General features: G+C 47.3%; 1 protein-coding gene across 1 annotated transcript in view; it reads right to left on the bottom strand.

The window, feature by feature from the left end:
• The window catches only part of SPTLC1 (serine palmitoyltransferase long chain base subunit 1), a 324,879-nt gene that overhangs the window by 87,032 nt on the left and 222,248 nt on the right, over positions 1-15,599 (bottom strand). The gene's annotated exons all lie outside the window — the stretch shown is intronic.

The following is a 15,599-nucleotide window of genomic DNA, read 5'->3' as shown; positions in this document are numbered from 1 at the left end:
GTAAGGATGTCAAATTGTATTGATAGAAATTTTCTTTGAAAGCTGCTTTAAGTGTTTGCAATTGGTGCCATGCATGTATATCCCTCTACATGAACCATGTAGCTTGATGCCATGTGTATCCTGCAAACCTGGTTCAGTTAATAGATGTTGGTGCAGCTAGTAAGAACATGATCAACAATGTTTCAGTTTCTAATAGAAATCATGTGTAGATAACCGGGGTCTCCGCCTATGATGTTTGAATTCAACACAAAGGTGACTCTTCCATATTTTTGGATGTGGATTGTTTTCCAGCTATTGTTAACAAATGATAAAGTACAGAAAACAGTGGAAGGTGGAGACAGCATAGATTCAATTAAGAATTCAAGCAGAGAGCAAGAAATGATAACTGTCAGTAAACTGTTTGTACTGCATGAAATAATTCTCCAGGAAATAATGTGTGCCTGTTGACACATGCACAGAGGAATTGGGGGAACGGGAAAAATAGGTAGTTCGGCTGCACAGACCAGTCAGATACCTAGTTACATGTTTTATTGTCCTGCAAAGAAACATAGATGTGAGCAGGAAGATACTTTGGCCTGTGTTTCTACAGAGTAACGTGTTAAATATTTGGGAAGCAATCTCTGTTGTCGCTTTGAATGATAACACAGGTGTAGCCTCTGTATATTGTTTACATTTTTCTAGGTCTTTCTTAAACTTGTATCAGTAAGGAATATTTGTTAGATGCTGATTAAAACCAAAATACAAAGACGAGAAACATGTACAAGTTATTTTAAAGTTACATAAAAAAAAAAAGTCACCACTGCATCATCGTCGGCTGCCCTCAAAATAGAAATTAGAAAAGTAGATAAATCCAGCCAAGGGACAAAAAGCATTTACATGTTTAAAAATATTTACTTTTTAGTCAACACTATTTCCATCACTCAAAGCAATTTTTAGAAGTAGATATAATTTACACTAAACGTGGTTTAGTTTGACATAAAATATTTTTTAAAGGTTTCTGCAAAGCCATCGAAATCCGACATTATTTGAATGCCAGAGATCCTTCGGTTGGGCATGCCAACATAGTCATTCATGTAAGCTGGCACTGCAGGCACAAAGCAAATGGTTAACACCTTCTTTGTATGACAACAGCATACAATAACGGCACACTAATGCCAAGAGGAAAGGCTTTAAAAGGTAAACACAGGAATCAAACCGAGATCTTTCCACTAGGCAGACAAAGAAATGGCAGCTAGGGATTGGACATATGAAGATAAAATATTTCACATCAGATTGGCCCACTTCTTGATTCCAAGATCCTTCATGCCATTATTAACAGAACCTATGTTAACTAGTTGGCCTAATTCAGATCTCAAGTGATCATAGTTCATATATCAGAGTCCCACTCGGATGAACGTAGCTCCAAGGCACTTTGATGAACTCTCAGAACCCCTTGGCAATTTCAACAAAAAATAAAGATCGTTTCACTTCATTTGCTGATTTTATTCTACCCACTGTGCCAAGATGGCTATGAAAGTCAACAACCTAATTCACAGAGCAAATTGAACTCACTTTGCTGACCAGTTACTCACTATTTTTGGAGCATTAAATACCAAAGGGTTTATTTGTCTTTCAAGTCATGTGGCAACAGACTGGACAATGTTTTCAAGATTTCACTGGTGTTTAATTTTTGGGTCCGTAACCAAGTTTATCTTCAAGATTTACTCCTGTTGTGTTAATGAAGTACAAGTTACTTACCTTCATTAATGAAATATCTGTTAGAGACATATTCTAGTTGCAGATTCCTTACCTTAGAATTTCCCCCCCAGGCGCCAGACTGGATCTGGAGAATGTTTCTCTGAGCAATACCCTTGTACGTCAGTACGTGGCGTCGGTCGACTCCAGGGGCATCGTTGGCGTCGTAGTCGGCGTGATGACACTGGGAGTAGTATATATATGCCACCTCATCACAGTGACGTCAGTTTCTTTTAATGACTTTCCACGCCAAAGCACAGAGCCACTAAGAACACAGATTGGTGTGCCAGCGCTAAGGACCTGAAGGGGGGGGGGTGGGAAATCCCTGTCCCTAGAAATCAGTTTGCAAGCGGGGAGGATGGGCGGGTCCGGTAAGGTATCTGCAACTAGAATATGTCTCTACCAGATATTTCGTTACCAAAGATAAGTAACTTGTACATCAGAGAGACTTCTAGTTGGAGATTGCTTACCTTAGAATAGATACCCACGCAATGTCTTCTGAGGGCTGAGAACCAAGATCATACTAGTAAGTCCCACAGGACTGAATAACCAAAGTAGCTGTCCCGACGGACCTGACTGTCCAGGCAGTAATGTTTAGCTAACGTGTGCAGGGAGGCCCACGTAGCTGCCTGACAGCTATCCAGGACAGGAACTCCGCGTGCTAAGGCAATGGAAGCAGCAGTTGCTCTGGTGCAATGAGCGTGCAAGCCCTCAGGGGGTTGCTTCTTGGCCAAAGCGTAGCACATCTTGATGCAAAGAAGTACCCATCGAGAGATGGCATGTTTTTGCACCGCCTTCCCTATCTTCGCACCCACATACCCGACAGAGTTGATCGTCCACCCAGAAATCTTTAGTACGATTTAGATCGCACTAGTTTCTCCTTCTAATGAGGAAGGATATGGGGGTGCGTAAAAAGTAGGCAAGGTGCTGGACTGGCCTACATGCAAAGGCATAACAACCTTGGGAAGAAAGGAAGCCTTAGTGCGCAACACCACTTTGTCAGGGTGCACAGAGAAGAAGGGAGGCTTTGAAGAAAGAGCTTGAAGTTCACTCACTCTACGAGCAGAAGTGATGGAAACCAGAAAGACAGTCTTGAAAGTGAGGAGCCGTAAAGGGCAATTGTGCATCAGCTCAAAGGGAGTACACATTAAATAAGGACAAGATTGAGGTCCGCTCTGAGGCATGATAAGAGTGAGGGCTGATCAGATAGCCAAAGAAAGGCCGAAATGGCTGATAAATACCCCTAAAGGGTGCTCAAAGCAGAGCGCTGCTGGGCCAAAGAAAAAATGAACAAAAGAACCTCAGCTATAGGAGCAGAGAGGGGATCAACATTTGTTATTACACCATGTCACAAATGAATGCCAACAACAGGCGTATACCGTTTTGGTGGAGGGATGCCTGGCTGCCAAGAAAACATTGCAGACTTCAGGTGGGAGATCAAAAGTCAACTGCCGCTACTCAGTCTCCATGCATGAAGGCGGAGATTGGACAGCTTCGGGTGGAGAACCGTCCCCTATTGCTGCGACAGAAGATCCATCCGAAGAGGCAGTCTGAGTGGAGGATCGGTGGCCAAGCTCAATAGCTCTGGATACAATACTCTCTGTGCCCATTATGGAGCCACCAAGAGAACTTGGGCCCGGTCGTTCCTGATCTTCTTGAGAACTCTGGGCAGAAGTGGTATACGTGGAAAGATGTAAAGGAGACTGGAGTGCCACTCGAGATGAAAAGCACCTCAGAGCGAGTGCCGCCTTGGAAACTCCAAAGTGAAAAACAGCTGACATTATGCGTTCTCTGCGGAGGCCAACAGATCTAACCAAGGCTCTCCCCACTGCTGAAAGGGACCTTGTGCCACCTCTAGATAGAGATGCTATTCGTGATCGGCTGTGCATTGAAGGCTGAGATTCTCCACTCTGGTGTTGGGAGCCCACCAGATGTTGAACCACCAGGGTAATGCCCTGATGTTCCAGCAATGTCCAGAGGTGTAGTGCCTCCTGACAAAGGGTCCAGCACCCTACCCCACCCTGTTTGTTGCAGTACCACATGGCAGTAGTGTTGTCAGTGAACACTTGCACTACTTTCCCTTTGAGAGAGGGAAGAAATGCTTTCAATGCAAGCCTGATCGCCCGGAGCGCCAGAAGACTGATATGGAGACCAGACTCCGCTGGAGCCACCCCAACCGAGAAGTGACGCATCTGTCACTATGGATAGATCTGGCTGGTGAAGGGAGAGGGATCTGCCGTGGACCCAATGCAGATTTGAAAGCCACCAGTGCACGTCTTTCGCAGTCCCCTGCGAGATCTGGACCATGTCGGAGAGATTCACCTGATGCTGCACCCACTGGAACTTCAAGTCCCACTTCAGAGCCCACATATGCCATCTGGCATGCGTCACTCGCAGGATGCTGGAGGCCATGAGGCCCAGCAGCCTCAGAGTCAGTATCACCGAAACCCAAGACAGAGGCTGAAAGATCGGAATCGTAGCCTGAATATCTTGGACTCGCTTTTCGGGAGGATAAGCCCAAAACTGCACTGTGTCCAGAACAGCTCAGATTGAAGGGAGCGTCTGAGAGGGAGTCAGGTGTGACTTCGTCACGTTTATAGTGAACCCCAGCATGTGCAGGAGGCTCACTGTAGTCTGAAGGTGGGAGATGACTTTCTGAGGAGAGTCAGACTTCAACAACCAGTCGAGGTAGGGTAAGACTGAGACCACTAACATGTGCCGATAAGCTGCAACCACCGCCATCACTTTTGTGAACACCCGAGGGGCGCTGGTAAGGCCGAAGGGGAGCACGGTAAACTGATAGTGCTCGTGACCTACCACAATTCGCAGGTAAGATGCGTGGGCAGGCATGATGGGAATGTGGAACTATGCGTCCTGCAAGTCCAATACTACCATCCAGTCTCCAGGGTCAAAGGCAGACAGGATCCGAGCCAGGGTGAGCATTTTGAATTTCTCCTTCTTTTGGAAGTAGTTGAGGTCCCAAAGGTCTAGGAAAGGATGTAATCCCTTGTCCTTTTTCGGCACCAGTAAGTAGCGGGAATAACAACCACAACCTACTTCTGGCACAGGGATCTTCTCTATGGCTCCCTTGGCCAAAAGAGCTGCGACTTCCTGGTGGAGAAGTGCCAAATGATACTCTGAAGTTGGCTGATTGATGGAGGCATGGCTGCTGGGGCAGATTCGAAGGGGAGGTAATAGCCCTTTCGAACTATCTGCAAATCCCACCTGTTCGTAGTGATGGATTCTGAGTGGGGCAGGTGATGGCAAATCCTGCTGCCAACTGGATAGGAGTGAGGCGACTGACTAGGAGGGTTTGGAGGCTGCCGTGGGGGCAGGGCTGGACTGCACAGACCTCTGGTTCCCTGACCCATGCCCAAGTAGGATTCCGCATCCCCGGCCACGGAGCGGCTGACCAGCATGGGTGCCACATTGGTTGGGTTGGGGACGTGGCAAGGAGCCCCTTTTGTGGCCACGAAAGGGGCGAAAAGCAGACTTTTGGGGGGTGAGGGGCAGAGGAAAGGCCATGGGACCAAGCCGTAGTCTTTGAATCTCTCTAAGACCGAGTCCGCCTTGTCTCCAGAGAGACAGGAGCAATCAAAGGGCATGTCCATAAGAGACTGTTGGACATCCTCCAAAAACCAGAAGTACGCAACCAGGTGTGGCGTCTCAAGGCCACTGTTGTAGCAACCGATCTGTACGTACTCTGTCGTGTCCAGCCCACATCGGATCGTGATCTACGCCGCATATGTCCCATCATTAACACACATGCCTCCTCTAGTATCTGTGGCAGAACTTGCGCGACCGTATGCCACAGAGTGGGTATAGCGGCCCAAAAGGCATGCAGTGTCCACAGACCGCAGCGCAAGACTGGAGAAAGCAAACCTCTCCTTCCCAAATTGTTCCAGCCTTTTTGATTCCCTATCCGGGGTTGCGGAAGGGAATGCGCCTGAGGAAGAGGAAGCCTGGATGACGAGACTCAGTCGTGGGGTGTTGGGACAGGAATTTAGGGTCGTTCGTGGCGGGCCCATGGTGGCGTGCGATAGTCCTGTTCACAGGAGCACTGGATTGGGTTTGGACCGAGTACCCAAAAGGACATTGGTGAGCTCTTCATTGAATGGCAAAAGGGGCTCAGATGTGGAAGCTCCTGGCTGAAGCACCTCCGCCAGGAGATTTGACCTGACCTGTACAGCTCAAAGCCAAGGACCTCACCCACCCTACTGACCACTGTAGGTTGAGTCACTCCCTCCGCCATAGCCACAGTTGGGAGACAGCATGCCAGCGTCTGGAGAAGTGTCCAGTCCATTGGCCGCACCAAATTCCTGTGTCCAGTCCAAAAATGAGTCATCCTGGTATTCATAAGGGCCCAGTGACCCCTCCAATCCTTCCCCGAATTCGTAGCTATAAGTAGAAGGGTTCAAATCTGACCTGGGGTGAGTAGGCCCCATCGAAGACAGATGCTGCGTTGGCCGATGCTGTTTCAATTCAGAGTCGTTGGAGAAGTATCAGGTCGACTTCGATGGTGGGCACCACTGACATTGGGAGCGCCGGGGAAGGTCTCAGTTGTACGACCGGGGTCAATGTGGATCCGGAGGGGACCTCTGTTGCAGGAGCCGAAGCCGCCAGCACGGAACCAAAAGGCCCCCCGACTGAATCCCTTGGGCCCGAAGACACTGTATCAGGGTCGGCCTGCACAAAAATGAGGCGCATGGCCTCATTAAACTCCTTTAAATGGGCAGGGGTCGCTCCGGCTTCCGGAAATTCTGGAAAGTACAGAGCTGACCCAGAAGCAGGATCTGAAGACGGAGGCCTTGAGCGCCGACAATCCTCCAGAGTCGCATCAGCCGAGCGATGGGGTGTAGTCGAAGGACCACTTTGACTACTTCTTACCTGTGCCCGAAGGCATGTTGGCAGTGAACCTTAGTGAATGCAGGAGGATCGCTGTAATCTGGAGGTGGAAGATGACTGCCTGGAGCAAGCCCACCTTTAGCAGCCAATCAACGAGGTAGGGGAAGACTGGAACCCTTGACCTCCATGGATGTAACCTACGCGGATGCACGGTTACAGTCATCATTTTTGGGAACACTCAAGGGTGCTGGTGAGGCCAAAGGGGAGGGGGGGGGGGGGGGGGCATGGCTAACTAGAAGTGCTCTTGCTTGTTGGCCTGCAGGGTAAGGATGTTGAAATATGTGTCCTGCAAGTCCAAAGCCACCATCCAGTCCCCAGGATCTAGGGCAGACAAGACTTGAGCTAAGGTGAGTATTTTGAACAACAACTTTTTCAGGAAGTAGCTGAGAATGGCAAAAGTCTAGGGTAGGACGACGGTCTCCGCACTCTTTGGCCACCTAAAAGTAGTGGTAATTACAAACACAACCTACTTCTGATGCTGGCACCGCCTTGATGGGTTCTTTGGCCGAAAGAAGCAACACTTTCTGACTGAGCAAGGAGACATGTTCCTCCATCAGCATATCAAGTAGGTGGCATGGATAGAGGAGTTTATAGGAATGGGACAATCAGCCCTTCTGGATGATTTCCAAAACCCATTTGACAGATGTTATAGACTTCCAGAGAGGCAGGTGATGGCGGATCCTGCCATCCACTGGGTGTTCATGCTGGTAAGAGGTCAAACTAAAGGTGTTTGGAGGCTGCGGTTGCCAGGGGAATGGTGGGCTGATCGGACCTCTGGCTGGTAGTCACATGATCTGTGGGAACTGTGTCCACGGCTACGAATGTGCTGGGAATTCTGTTGGCCTTGGTGGCTGGGCGTGAAAGGATGCGTTTGGAAGTTCCTAATATAACCATAGAACGGGCAAAAGGCAAACTGGAGTTGCCAAGAGCCCTGGATAGGCCCAAGGATCTGGCCGTAGCTCTGCTTTCCTTGAAGCGCTCCAGTGAGGAGTCTGCCGTCTCACCATAGTGACGAGAGCCATGTAAGGGTGTGTCCATGAGGGAGGATTGGACATCTCCCTCTCCCCCTCCCCCCCCCCCCCCCCCCCCAAAAGCTAGTGGTTCTCAGCACGGCACAGCTGCTCAGACAATGAAATCACACTGCCCAAGAGTCAGTTGTATTAAGTCCACATCTGATGGTGAATTTGGTGCATGTAGTCTGTAGGAAGTTGGCTCTGTATGCACTATTTCAAAGTAAGGAATAGTATGCACAGAGTCCAAGGGTTCCCCTTAGAGGTAAGATAGTGGTAAAAAGAGATAATACTAATGCTCTATTTTGTGGTAGTGTGGACGAGCAGTAGGCTTATCCAAGGAGTAGTGTTAAGCATTTGTTGTACATACACATAGGCAATAAATGAGGTACACACACTCAGAGACAAATCCAGCCAATAGGTTTTGTTATAGAAAAATATATTTTCTTAGTTTATTTTAAGAACCACAGGTTCAAATTTTACATGTAGTTAGCTCATTTGAAAGGTATTGCAGGTAAGTACTCTAGGAACTTTGAATCATTACTTTAGCATGTATACTTTTCACATAAAACACAATAAGCTGTTTTAAAAGTGGACACAGTGCAATTTTCACAGTTCCTGGGGGAGGTAAGTTATTGTTAGTTTTCACAGGTAAGTAAGTCACTTACAGTTTTCAGTTTTTGGTCCAAGGTAGCCCACCGTTGGGGGTTCAGAGCAACCCCAAAGTTATCACACCAGCAGCTCAGGGCCGGTCAGGTGCAAAGGTCAAAGAGGTGCCCAAAACACATAGGCTTCAATGGAGAGAAGGGGGTGCCCCGGTTCCAGTCTGCCAGCAGGTAAGTACCCTTTTTCGAAGCAGGGCAGTCCTCGGAGGATTCAGAGGTCGCTGGTCCCTTGGAAAGCGTCGCTGGAGCAGGGTTCTTTGGAAGGCAGGAGACAGGCCGGTAAGTCTGGGGCCAAGGCAGTTGGTGTCTTCTGGTCTTCCTCTGCAGGGGTCTTTCAGCTCAGCAGTCCTTCTTGTAGTTGCAGGAATCTAATTTCTAGGTTCAGGGAGAGCCCTTAAATACTAAATTTTAGGGCGTGTTTAGGTCTGGGGGGTTAGTAGCCAATGGCTACTAGCCCTGAGGGTAAGTACACCCTCTTTGTGCCTCCTCCCAAGGGGAGGGGGTCACATCCCTAATCCTATTGGGGGAATCCTCCATCTGCAAGATGGAGGATTTCTAAAAGTTAGAGTCACTTCAGCTCAGGACACCTTAGGGGCTGTCCTGACTGGCCAGTGACTCCTCCTTGTTGCTTTCTTTGTTCCCTCCAGCCTTGCCGCCAAAAGTGGGGGCCGTGGCCGGAGGGGGGCGGGCAACTCCACTAAGCTGGAGTGCCCTGCTGTGCTGTGACAAAGGGGTGAGCCTTTGAGGCTCACCGCCAGGTGTTACAGCTCCTGCCTGGGGGAGGTGTTAGCATCTCCACCCAGTGCAGGCTTTGTTACTGGCCTCAGAGTGACAAAGGCACTCTCCCCATGGGGCCAGCAACATGTCTCTAGTGTGGCAGGCTGCTGGAACCAGTCAGCCTACACAGATAGTCCGTTAGGTTTCAGGGGGCACCTCTAAGGTGCCCTCTGTGGTGTATTTTACAATAAAATGTACACTGGCATCAGTGTGCATTTATTGTGCTGAGAAGTTTGATACCAAACTTCCCAGTTTTCAGTGTAGCCATTATGGTGCTGTGGAGTTCGTGTAAAACAGACTCCCAGACCATATACTCTTATGGCTACCCTGCACTTACAATGTCTAAGGTTTTGCTTGGACACTGTAGGGGCACAGTGCTCATGCACTGGTACCCTCACCTATGGTATAGTGCACCCTGCCTTAGGGCTGTAAGGCCTGCTAGAGGGGTGTCTTACCTATACTGCATAGGCAGTGAGAGGCTGGCATGGCACCCTGAGGGGAGTGCCATGTCGACTTACTCATTTTGTTCTCACTAGCACACACAAGCTGGTAAGCAGTGTGTCTGTGCTGAGTGAGGGGTCTCCAGGGTGGCATAATACATGCTGCAGCCCTTAGAGACCTTCCCTGGCATCAGGGCCCTTGGTACCAGAGGTACCAGTTACAAGGGACTTATCTGGATGCCAGGGTGTGCCAATTGTGGAATCAAAAGTACAGGTTAGGGAAAGAACACTGGTGCTGGGGCCTGGTTAGCAGGCCTCAGCACACTTTCAATTCAAAACATAGCATCAGCAAAGGCAAAAAGTCAGGGGGTAACCATGCCAAGGAGGCATTTCCTTACATCGTCCATCAGCAATTGCTTGAGAGAGTATGACACGAGGCTCCACCAAGACCATGGGCAGCACTTGCGCAAACGAATCCCACGCAGCGTGCGGGTATCGGCCAAAAAGCATGCACTATTCAACAACCACAGTACTAGACTGGCGGAAAAGAAAAATCTTCTTAGCAAAGGTATCCAGGCTTTTGGATTGCCTATCGAGTGGTGGGGACCGCACCGGAACAGATCCTAGAAGTGGAGGCTTGGGCCATCAAACTCTCCAGGGTGAAGTGCTGGGTGAGGAAACTGGCAAGTTGGGGCAATGGTGGTGCGATGGTGGCGGGCAATTGTCCTGTGAAAAGGTTTTGGGCCAGGCCCCCAGGAGGACAATTATAAGGGTTTTGTTGAATGTGAGTAAACGTTCGGACTGGGCGACTCCTGGCTGAAGCATCTGTCAAGACAATCGTCTTAACTGCCACTCTCAACAGCTGAAGGCCCAGGGCCCCAGATGCACCTCGCGCCACTATTGCAAATAAGGTACGGTCCTCTGTAGCCACAGTAGGTAGAAAGACCAGGCCAGTGTCTGGTGAGGTGTTCAAACCACATCTCATGCACCAGTTCCTCGTACCAGCATCCTCTCCACGCCTGTAAAAAGAAAAAGGCACTGGCTCCACTACTGAAGGCAAGGTACTGTCCGGTGCTGGAATCTTGTTGGTTGACGCCAATCTGGCTCCATATTGGGCACTGGTATAACAATGGGGCAGCAGTGAGGCATCAGTGGCACTTGGAGCGACAGCACTGGAGTGGGTGCTAGGGAAGGTCATGGGCCGGATAAAACATTGGATCCAAGGGGCTTGATTGGCGCAGAGGGTGAACCTACCCTGGAGAAAGGAGAACCAGTCAGGGGCCCTCCCATACCCATGGGCCTCAAATGAGCTCCTGAGGGGTCGAGCTGCCCAAATATGAGGTGCACAGACTCATAAAATTGTGAGTTGGGCAGGGGTGCTCAGCCAACCCTGGTACAGGCTCGACCGTGGTGCAAAGCCTAGAGTGCCAAATCTTCCATGGAAGGACCGAGGACTTGGACAGGTGCGGAGAAGTCCAAGAGAATTTGAGTTCTTTTTATATGGCACTTACTCGATAACTTGATCAAGATGATGACCATCAGGAGAGGCTCCACTGGTGGTCCCGGGACCTTCTCCATGACTGGGATCAAGAGCGCCATTGGGTCGTCTGACGTCAATCAGTGAGAACCTTGAGGGACTGTCCCTCAGAACCTTCGAGTTCATGGTGGGGTAGTCATCATAGGTATGGGGTAGTAGTCATGCTCCAAGTACCAAGGGCAAACCACATGAGGGTCTGTCACAGACATCTGTCTGTGAGGAGCAACACATGCTTTGAAGCTTGTAGACTTCTTAGGAGTTATTCCTGGCACACCAGGAGATACAATCTCAAAAAACGGCCTCAGCAAAAAAAAAAAACAATTGAGAAAAGAAAGTCAGTCAAAAAAGACTGGGGTTAGCTCTCTCCGGATCTGTGCTGTCTGGTGCCGAAAAATAAAAGCATTGATGTCTGCAGGCTGAATTGAGGCCTATATAGGCACCATGCATGTGATGCATGCATTTGAAGGTAAGTGCAAGTGTGCCTATCCAAATTTGTGATCTTGCCACTTTCTATATGGGCAGTACATTGAAGGGCACTTAGCAGAGACACTTGCAAACACAATATGCTTCTTTTCTGCCAGCTACTACTACTAAAAGCAGCTAATCCTTTTCAAATGTTATCACTACTTGGCATGTTAGGCATTCGTTTGAGTGACTGATGTTCAATCTGTACATAGTATCGTCTGGTGACTCCACTCATTATACACTTTGTTAAGTCTTTCAATGTCTGTAGCCTTTGAACTTGTGGCTCCACCATAGATGTCAAAACCACTGGATAGCTTTCCAAGCACATATTCCAAAAACCACCCCTACAGCATCCTCTGAAACATCTCAGGGGCCTCAATTCTAACCTCGCCATTATCAGCCAATGTTCATTTTTTTCGTATCTCTGGCACCCACAGAATACTAGTATTGATAATAATGGTTCCAGCTTCATCAATGAGGCTAATTCCTCCAATGAAACTTCAACTTCATTGCCTATATATTCATCATCAGTGACTTTATTGCCATACTTTCAAACTGTCTAGTGAATGTTGGATTTTGGTTACAAGGGACACAGTACCCAGTTCTGCCCTTTGACATTTGTTTTGCTTTGGTGGTTGCAGACATTTCTTATGGGTTGTAACTAAATGAAAATGTCACTTACCCAGTGTACATCTGTTTGTGGCATCAGTCGCTGGAGATTCACATGTTCTGCATAGCTCGCCATCTGGTGTTGGGTCGGAGTGTTACAAGTTGTTTTTCTTCGAAGAAGTCTTTCGAGTCACGGGACCGAGTGACTCCTCCTTGTGTCTCCATTGCGCATGGGCGTCGACTCCATCTTTGATTGTTTTCCCCGCAGAGGGTGAGGTAGGAGTTGTGTTGTAGTAATAGTGCCCATGCAATGGAGTGACTAAGTATGTACCTATTTAAGGTTAAAATAATATATATACAAATGTACAAAGTTGAAGCTAACTTCCAAACTGCTACAGGCTCCCGGGGAGGTGGGTGGGCACATGTGAATCTCCAGCGACTGATGCCACGAACAGATGTACACTGGGTAAGTGACGTTTTCAGTTCGATGGCATCTGTCGCTGTAGATACACATGTTCTGCATAGACTAGTAAGCAGTTATCTCCCCAAAAGCGGTGGCTCAGCCTGTAGGAATGGAAGTGGTTTGAAATAATGTTCTTAACACGGCTTGACCTACTGTGGCTTGCTGTGCGGATAACACGTCTACACAGTAGTGCTTAGTGAACGTGTGTGGCGTAGACCATGTGGCTGCCTTACATATTTCTTGCATTGGGATGTTTCCTAGAAAGGCCATGGTAGCACCTTTTTTTCTGGTTGAGTGTGCCCTTGGTGTAATGGGCAGTTGTCGTTTTGCTTTAAGGTAGCAGATTTGGATGCATTTAACTATCCATCTGGCTATACCTTGTTTTGATATTGGGTTTCCTGCATGAGGTTTTTGGAATGCAATAAATAGTTGTTTAGACTTTCTGATGTTTTTCGTTCTGTCAATGTAGTACATTAATGCTCTTTTGACATCTAATGTATGTAGTGCCCTCTCAGCTACGGAATCTGGCTGTGGGAAGAACACTGGTAGTTCCACTGTTTGATTTAGGTGGAACGGTGAAACAACCTTTGGTAAATATTTTGGATTAGTCCTTAGGACGACTATTTTTGTGTAGTTGTATAAAAGGTTCTTGTATTGTAAACGCCTGAATTTCGCTTACTCTTCTTAGAGATGTAATGGCGATGAGAAATGCAACCTTCCAGGTTAGGAACTGTATTTCGCAAGAGTGCATGGGTTCAAAAGGTGGACCCATGAGTCTTGTTAAGACAACATTCAAGTTCCATGAAGGAACAGGTGGTGTTCTTGGTGGTATAATTCTTTTAAGGCCTTCCATGAATGCTTTAATGACTGGTATCCTATAAAGGGAAGTTGAATAGGTAGTCTGCAGGTATGCAGATATTGCCGCAAGGTGTATTTTAATGGAAGAGAAGGCTAGGTTAGATTTTTGTAAGTGAAGCAAGTAACCCACTACGTCCTTTGGAGTTGCGTGTAAAGGTTGGATCTGATTATGATGGCAGTAGCAGACAAACCTCTTCCATTTACTTGCATAGCAGTGCCTAGTGGACGGCCTTCTGGCTTGCTTTATGACGTCCATACATTCTTGAGTAAGTTGTAAGTGTCCGAATTCTAGGATTTCAGGAGCCAGATTGCTAGATTCAGCGATGCTGGATCTGGATGTCTGATCTGTTGGTTCTGTTGTGTTAACAGATCCGGCCTGTTGGGCAATTTGATGTGGGGTACTACTGATAGGTCTAGCAGTGTTGTGTACCAGGGTTGCCTTGCCCAAGTTGGTGCTATTAAAATGAGTTTGAGTTTGTTTTGACTCAATTTGTTTACCAGATAAGGAAGGAGAGGGAGAGGAGGAAAAGCGTAGGCAAATATCCCTGACCAGTTCATCCATAGGGCATTGCCTTGGGACTGCCTGTGTGGGTATCTGGATGCAAAGTTTTGGCATTTTGCATTCTCTCTTGTTGCAAACAAGTCTATTTGAGGTGTTCCCCAGAGTCTGAAGTAAGTGTTTAGAATTTGGGGGTGAATTTCCCATTCGTGGACCTGTTGGTGATCTCGAGAGAGATTGTCTGCAAGTTGATTCTGGATCCCTGGAATAAACTGCGCTATTAGGCGAATGTGGTTGTGAATTGCCCATCGCCATATCTTCTGTGCTAGAAGGCTCAACTGCGTTGAGTGTGTCCCCCCTGTTTGTTTAGATAATACATTGTTGTCATGTTGTCTGTTTTGACAAGAATGTATTTGTGAGTTATAATTGGTTGGAAAGCCCTTAATGCTTGAAAAACTGCTAGCATTTCTAGGTGATTTATATGCAGTTTTGTTTGATGTACTTTCCATTGTCCTTGTATGCTGTATTGATCGAAGTGTGCTCCCCACCCTGTCATGGAAGCATCTGTTGTTATTACGCATTGTGGCACTGGGTCTTGGAATGGCCGCCCTTTGTTTAAATTTATACTGTTCCACCATAGAAGCGAGAGGTAAGTTTGGCGGTCTATTAACACCAGATCTAGAAGGTGACCCTGTGCTTGTGACCATTGTGATGCTAGGCACTGTTGTAAGGGCCTCATGTGTAGTCTTGCGTTCGGGACAATGGCTATGCATGAAGACATCATGCCTAGGAGTTGTAATATCATCTTTGCTTGTATTGTTTGTGTTGGATACATGCGTTGTATGATCTTGTTGAAATTTTGAATTCTTTGTGGACTTGGAGTGGCTACTCCTTTTGTTGTGTCTATTATGGCTCCCAGGTATTGTTGTACTTTGCAAGGCAAAATGTTGGATTTTGCAAATTGACGGTGAACCCTAGTTTGTAAAGGGTTTGTATGATTTGATTTGTGTGTTGTAAGCACTTTGTTAGTGAATTGGTTTTGATTAGCCAGTCGTCTAGATACGGGAATACATGTATTTGCTGACTTCTGATGTGTGCAGCCACTACTGCTAGACATTTTGTAAAGACTCTTGGGGCGGTTGTTAAACCAAAAGGCAATACTTTGAATTGGTAATGTATTCCTTTGAATACGAACCGTAGGTATTTCCTGTGCGACTGATGTATTGGTATATGGAAATACGCGTCTTTGAGGTCTAAGGTTGTCATGTAGTCCTGTCGTTTTAGCAATGGTAACACTTCTTGTAGCGTGACCATGTGAAAGTGGTCTGATTTGATGTAGGTGTTTGGTATTCTGAGGTCTAGGATTGGTCTCAGTGTTTTGTCCTTTTTTGGTATTAAGAAGTACAGTGAATAGACTCCTGTGTTTGTTTGTGTGTTTGGTACTAATTCGATTGCATTCTTTTGCAATAGTGCTTGAACTTCTATTTCCAGGAGTTCAGAATGTTGTTTTGATAAATTCTGTGCTTTTGGTGGTATGTTTGGAGGGAATTGTAGGAATTCTATGCAATAACCATGTTGGATAATTGCTAAGACCCAAGTGTCTGTAGTTATTTCCTCCCATGCTTTGTAATAATGAC

The sequence above is a fragment of the Pleurodeles waltl genome, chromosome 1_1, assembly GCF_031143425.1.
Source record: "Pleurodeles waltl isolate 20211129_DDA chromosome 1_1, aPleWal1.hap1.20221129, whole genome shotgun sequence".
Lineage (NCBI taxonomy): Eukaryota > Metazoa > Chordata > Amphibia > Caudata > Salamandridae > Pleurodeles > Pleurodeles waltl.
The sequence above is the reverse complement of the archived record's forward strand: the minus strand, read 5'-3'. Positions and strand labels throughout refer to the sequence as shown.